Source organism: Condylura cristata, unplaced genomic scaffold (genome assembly GCF_000260355.1).
Source record: "Condylura cristata isolate star-nosed mole 26May11 unplaced genomic scaffold, ConCri1.0 scaffold00050, whole genome shotgun sequence".
Lineage (NCBI taxonomy): Eukaryota > Metazoa > Chordata > Mammalia > Eulipotyphla > Talpidae > Condylura > Condylura cristata.
The window spans coordinates 1,300,816-1,307,822 of record NW_004567151.1 but is presented as its reverse complement, the minus strand read 5'-3'; positions in this window follow the sequence as shown (position 1 = coordinate 1,307,822).

Sequence of the window (7,007 nt, the reverse complement as noted above, 5' to 3'; positions counted from 1 at the left end):
GGGGGCCCTAGGCGCACCCGGAGAGCCGCGGGCGCCCCCCGGGTCTTTCTGCCGCCGGGGGAACCTTCCCTTGAGTTCCTCGGTCCCCACCCCCAGCTTGGGGGAGGGAACGGGCGGGGGCAGCCCGGAGGGTGAATTCCCTCGGAAGAGGCGGCGGAGGGGACGTCTCCCGCTGCCAGGACAGTACATCTGCCCGGGGGATCACCGCGGACGGACGCGGCGGGGATCCGGACCCCAGAGCTCTGCTTTTCTGGAGACCCCGGAGGGGCGGGGGCCGACGCGCTGCCTGGGCTTCAGGCCCGACGTCTCCAGCCCACCTGCGGAGCGGATAAGGCGCCCCGCGGCCAGCTGCCTGCCCGCCAAAGATGCAAAGCCAAGCAGTATTCTGCAGGGTCCCGGCAGAGAAAACGCGAGCGGTTGGAGCCTGTGGTCTGCCATTATCAGTGAAGGGAAAGAAATACAACCGCGAGCTCGGCTGGGCGGGTGGGAACCAGCCTGGAGGTCAGACGGGCCGCGCCAGCGTGGTGGCGGAAATCGCGCGCGCGCACGCGGCCGCGGGCATGGGGTGGGCGCTTGGGCCGCCCAGCCTGGCGCCCACTCCCTCGACCCCCTCGGCGGGAAGGCAAGAAAGGGACTGGGGCTTGGTGCCTGCTGCGCCCCCAACCGGGCAGGGGGGGCCCAGGGGTGACGGTGGACACGGGCCTTCGAGGGATGGAACCCGCGCGCGCGCCTCGCCACCGCCCGACCGGGCGCGCAGCCAGCAGCTGGCTAATCCCCGTAAACTCCCAGTTACCCTGCTCACCCCTCCGGGTAACCCGTGGTTACCCCGGGGCTCTTTTGCGCGCGCCCAGTAAATCTGCAGCATTAGATCAGCCGAAAGCCCCTGGCTGTCGGAAATGCAGGACCCTGACAAGGCGGGAAACCTGCGACTCTCTGGTTTTCAGAAGCGCGCGGTTCCGCAGAGCCGTTGACCTTGGAAAGGGCACGGTGAACGCACTGCAGCCTCTGGTGCACCCCTCCTTCCATCCTGGGGGTGTGCAGCCCGCTCCAGGGAGTCTGCCATCCAGCACACACAGGGGTTTTTCAGACAGTGCAGGAGGAGGCGCGGTGGGCTGCCCAGCGCTGGTGAGCAGGTCCATGGGACCTCCACTTGCTTCTCCAGCATGGGTGTCTTCGTGCACGCTAAACATCGCGGAGATAAAGCGGGATAAAGTCCCTTCTCGGAGCTCTGGGATAAGACAGCCCCAAGAGAGTGTCCCCCGAGAGGGTCCAGCCTCAGATCTGAGCTAGAGAAGAATGTGAAACAGCACCAGCGGACATCAGCAGAAAGGGGGGCCAAGCAGGTGTTGGAAATAGTCACAGTAAATGTGATGGAGGTTTACAGTCTCAGCTGGACACAGAGCCGGTGAGGAGGCATAATGAAAGAACAGGAAAGCCCCTGACAGGTAACGGGACGTGAACTGGCGACTTGCCACAGAGGAAAATACCTGTTAAAGCCAGAGCCCGCTTAAAATGCCAAGTTCGCAAAATAAAAAGGGGTGGCCGATGCCCGTGACAGTAGGTGAAATCTGACTTTGCTCACAAACATCACTGTAGGTCCGGGCACATCGAACTGGAAAACCACTGAATTTTAACATTCAAAGCAAGACTTGCTTCTGACTTCGCTTTCTTGCTTCTAGAAAGTCACCCGAGGGGTATCATTGAAAAGACGAAGGCAGCCCTCCTCGGGGGCGCAACGGGTTAACGCTCAGCACTGTGACTCTGCTATCTCTGCTCAGCCCCCGCAGCGTGAGTTCGAATCCCAGCCCGGAGGTGACCCACAGGGCGCAGCAGACCCCGCCTGTCTCCCGCTGCTCCCTCAGCAATATACTTTGTCCATCTGGCTGTTCTGCTCCCCACTCTGTTTCTGGGGAGTCCTCTCACCTCCCTGCACCTCTGGCCTGCACCCCAGTTCTTGTCTGCATGAAATAAATACATCTTAAAGGTGCAAGAAAAAAACCTGATGCACTTGGAGTTGACGCTAACATTGTAAGAGTGGGAAAGCCGTGAACTTCCAGCGCAGCAAGTGCGTAAACACATCTGTGATGCCTTAAGATCTTGCATGCAAAAGTGGTTAAGCTGGTGTGAAGTGTTACCTGGTGTGAACTTTGCCACAGTAGGAAAAAAAAAAAAATAAGCGTGTGCAAATGAGAAAAGTCAGGCAGAATGCTACACTCAGGCTGGCTTGTCTATCAACTTGTCTGTTGAAACATTTTAAAGACTTTTACCAACACGGTAAAAACATAGTGTTCTGGGCTCTCCCTGAGGGCGCAGCCAGTTAAAGCACAGCACAGAGCTGCAGCGTGAGCTCCATCCGGCCCCGGAGGGGACCCCCAGGGCGCGGCAGACCCCTCTTGCTGTCTGCCCGCTGCTTCCCTCAGCCGTGGGGTTCAGTGCATCTGCCTGTTCTGCTCCCCACTCTGTCTCTGGCAAAACCTCTCCCCGCCCCTGCATCTCTGGCCTGCACCCCAGTTCTGTATGCATCAATAAATACATCTTTTTAAAAAAAAAAAAACATGGTGTTCTAACTATGTACCAGAGACATCTTACGGGGGGTGGAGTGGGCAATGGGGTCAAAAATGGGGGGTGAGGGGGGAAGTGCACTGGACTGTGGTGATGGCACACGGGTGATTTGGTGATGGGAAGCCCACGGGGGATTGCAACTGAGATGGAAAATGGCACAAGATGAGGTAAACATAAACTATTAGATTATTAAAAAGCAAAGCATGTTGTTCTTAGACGCGACCCTGCCAGCCTGCACTGATCCCCTCTGGCGCTCCAGAATGCCAAGGCTCTGCGCCCCGGGGGAGCCCCAATACCAGCCTGCGTTCTTGACTTCCTGTTATCTGTGGGTCATCGTCTTCTCTTGACGCCAAAGGAGAAAGAAAAACGAAAATGCAGACTAGGTAAACAAGCAGCATTTCAGATGTCCTGATTCCGTTTTCCTTTTTCTTCCTCTTCGTATGTTTTCCTTTGAACTAGTAAGAGAAATGATAGACCATGGTTTGGTAATTTCCTTTAACTACCACAGCGGCCCTGGACCACATCTCTGGGGCCCGGGAGGGTCACAGCTCAGTGCGCGAATCCTTTGATGATTCATTTCACAAGAAAACAGTTGCCCAAATGCTAGAAAACTCTGTCACTTTCCCCTCTGTTCTTGTCTTTCAGGGGAACTGACCTTCTGGCTACTGGTCACCATCTGCTCCGGCTCCCTTTTGCAGAACGTGGCCTTGGGGCTTGGGGGACTGCAGAGAGGGGCGACTGTGAGTCCCTGGAGAGACAGGAAGCAGGTTTCCCTGAAGAAAGCAAGAGAGGGGCCAGCGACATCACTGCCGGCTACAGGCACAGCGCTGGACCGTTCCAGAATCCTGGGCAGCTCCAGCCTAGCAGAGGGAGGGCTGTCCGCCTGGGGGTGAGGTCAGCAGGCCCAGGGGCCCGGTCCCGTGGCACGGACAGGCCAGGCGGGTTTGAGCGGGAGCGGCAAATCCCACGAAGCCCGAATGTGCCGTTTTAACCTACTTGGAAATAGTCTGTGAAACGTTTTCTAAAAAGAAAGTGAGACTGCTGGTTGGTTTGCAGGGAAGGTCACTGTCCTCTGTGATCTCTCAGTTCCTTTCAGTGTTAAGGAATAAAAGAAAAGCGGGTCCTCGCTGGGGGTGCAGGGGTTGAGTCTCAGCACTGTGAAGCTGTCTGCAGAGCTTCAGTGCGAGTTCGATCCCCGGCCAGGGGGTGAACTCCAGGGTGCAGCAGACCTCTCCTGTCTCCCCGCTGCTCCCCTCAGCAGTGGGTTTCAGTCCATCTGCCTGTTCTGCTCCCCGCTCTGTCTCTGAGGAATCCTCTCACCCCCTGTACTTCTGGCCTGTACCCCAGTTCTTGTATGCATCAATAAAAAGAAACCTTAAAAACATGGGGCTCTCCCTGGTGGCGCACCGGGTTACAGCACAGCATTACGAAGCTCTCCAAAGCCTCCGCTTTGGTGACCCCCCCACCTGGCCAGGGAGGGACCCCCAGGGCGCTGCAGACCCCTCCTGTCTCCCTGCTGCTCCCCTCAGCAGTGGACTTCAGTGGCTCTGCCTGTTCTGCCCCCCACTTTATCTCTGGGGAGCCCTCGCACCCCTCCACACCTCTGGCCTGCACCCCAGCTCTTGTGTGCATAGATTAAAAAAAAATCTTTTTAAAAAATTCAATAAAATAAAGGAAAAAGACCAGGGCCAGCCCGCCCTGTGGAACACTGAGTATTTGGGTCGAGATGACTAAATTTACGTCAACTAGACCAGCGAAGGGCTGTCCTGGGTAGCTGGTGGGACCTGGCCTCCAGCCAGTCAGCGAGGCTGTCCAGGCAGGGTGGAGAGGTTGCTTGGCCCGCCCCCCACGGCCGGAAGGAGAGGTGAGGCAAGGCCCTGCGCTTCCTGAGCCCGGTGCAGTCTCTGTTGGGGCTCCCGGCTGATCCGCCTTCAGACTCAGGGGCTTATTCCAGCACCCTGACCCCAAGCTTCCGCACCCAACCTGGGTCACCCCAGCGGCCCTCCCGGGCCTCCAGCTCACTGGTGGCAGATTGGGAAACATCCGGACCCCACGGGGGCCAGCTCCCAAGTGTGATCCCTCTTCCGTCACCACGACTGCCGTGGTTCTGCTTCTGTGGAGAACGCCGGTGACTCCTGTCACCTCCCCCAGCCCCTGCCAACAGGGACTCCCAGCCCTGCCCTGTGACCACGGTGTCCAGGGCACAGCTTCCTGGACACATGCTTGTGGGGGTGGCAAGTGACAGGGTAGACGGGTACCCGGAGGCTGGGGCACCCCCGAGCATGCCAGGCTGGGGGTTGGGGGGCTGCCCCGCACAGTTCCAGAAGCTGGAAAATCTAAGATGGATGCGCTGGCCCATTTACTAGGCGAGAGGGGGCCCTCTGCTCAGTCCTGGCTTCTCCTGGCGGGAGACAGAGGGGTGGGCAGGCGGGGAGCAAGAGGCCTGGGCCCCTGCCTCGGTGGCCGCTGTGAGCTCAGCCCCCCGCAGGGCCCTGGGCCAGGCAGCCACATGGTCGGGGAAGCGGGTCAGCCCCCCGTCAGCACACTTGTCTGAGGGCAGCCTTGCAGGTCTTCGAGGTCCTGGCCTCGGGGGACACCCCAGGTCCAGGGCTGACGTTATTTCCTGTGAAGTTTCCAAGAACCCATCTGTGACGTCCTGTGAGGACGCGCCGTGTCTTCAAGTCACTGACACCAACTGCAAAGTGGGGAAGGCCCAGGCGCCCACTGGCCACACGGCACTTCAGGCCAGAGGGACAGCGGCCCCCACTCCCTGCTAAAAAGACAGAACAGGAACAGAGGCCACAGTATGAGGCCCTTCCGCAAAATGGTGTGTGAGGGTTTGCTTTCAGCCACTTCCCTTCCCTCCACATCCACCCACACCCGGCGCAGTCTCCCTGGCGCCCTGGATTCTGACGGGCAGGCCACCTCCCCCGCTGCAGCCCAGACCCCACGCTGTGCCCACGGGTTTCTCCCCTCGGCGTCACACGCTCAAACCCGGATGTCCTTAGTGCCAGCACTCAAGGTAGCTGCATGTTTTGAAAGACTGATTTATTGAGCTCTCCCTGGTGGTGCAACCAGTTAAAGCTCAGCACTAGGAAGCCGTCAGCAGCCGCTGCAGCTTGAGTTCGATCCCCGGCCAGGGAGGGACCCACGGGGCGTGGCAGACCCCCCCAGTTCTTGTGTGCATAAATAAATTTTCTTTAAAAATTGTTCTTCTATGCAAAAATAAATATTTTGTTTAATTTAAATTTAAAATTGCTCTTCTAGGCAATGTTTGATTTATGCATACAAGAACTGGGATATAGGTCATAGGCACGGGGGTAGGGAGAGGGTGTGAGAGGATTCCCCAGAGACAGAGCGGGGAGCAGAACAGGCTGATGGACGAAGTCCACTGCTGAGGGGAGCAGCGGGGAGACAGGAGAGGTCTGCCGCGCCCTGGGGGTCACCTCCAGGGCCCGGGGATCGAACTCATGTTGAAGTGGCTGTAGCCAGCTTCCCAGTGCTGTGTTTTAATGGATTGTGCCACCAGGGAGGGCCTACAAGGAGCACTGCTAAATTCTACTCTCTAGAAGCAGGATGGGGCCAGAATCTCGCTCAGGAATTACCCCCTGGCTCCCATCAGACACTCCCCGTTCCTGGGACGCGCTCACAGGATTCCGTCCAGGATGAGCAATCGGCCTCGGATTGCAGAGTCACCGAGGCCCAGCACAGCCACCAGAGCAGACAGAGCGGGGCTCAAGCCAGTGGGCAGCTGTCACACCACAGTGTGGTGTCTGGAGAAGGGGTGAGGCCGCAGTGCATGGACAACAGCCCTCACAGCACTGCACAGGTTATGGTGGCCTTGGCTATGGTGGCCTCGGCTATGGTGGCCTCGGCTATAGTGGCCGCCGTCGTGGTGGCCTCAGCTATAGTGGCTCCATCGTGGTGGCCTCGGCTATGGTGGCCTCCGTCACAGTGGCCTCGGCTATGGTGGCCTCCGTCGCAGTGGCCTCGGCTATGGTGGCCTCTGTCGTGGTGGCCTCGGCTATGGTGGCCTCCGTCACAGTGGCCTCGGCTATGGTGGCCTCCGTCGCAGTGGCCTCGGCTATGGTGGCCTCTGTCGTGGTGGCCTCGGCTATGGTGGCCTCCGTCACAGTGGCCTCGGCTATGGTGGCCTCCGTCACGGTGGCCTCGGCTATGGTGGCCTCTGTTGTGGTGGTCTCATAGCTGGAGAGGTGGTTGTCCATTAACCTTCTTAAAACCACGAGTAAGATGCTAGTCATCTGTGATTCACCTTAGAAAAGAATTCCACTCACATCCTAAGCAATCACTTCACTCATTTCCTACCACCACCTACACCCAGTCGTCGGTTTCTGTGAAGCACGCCTGGCTTGGGCCCAGCACCTCAGCGGCCATCTGTTGACTGAATATACGTCAAATGGCTTCCACTGGTGGGACAATGGGTT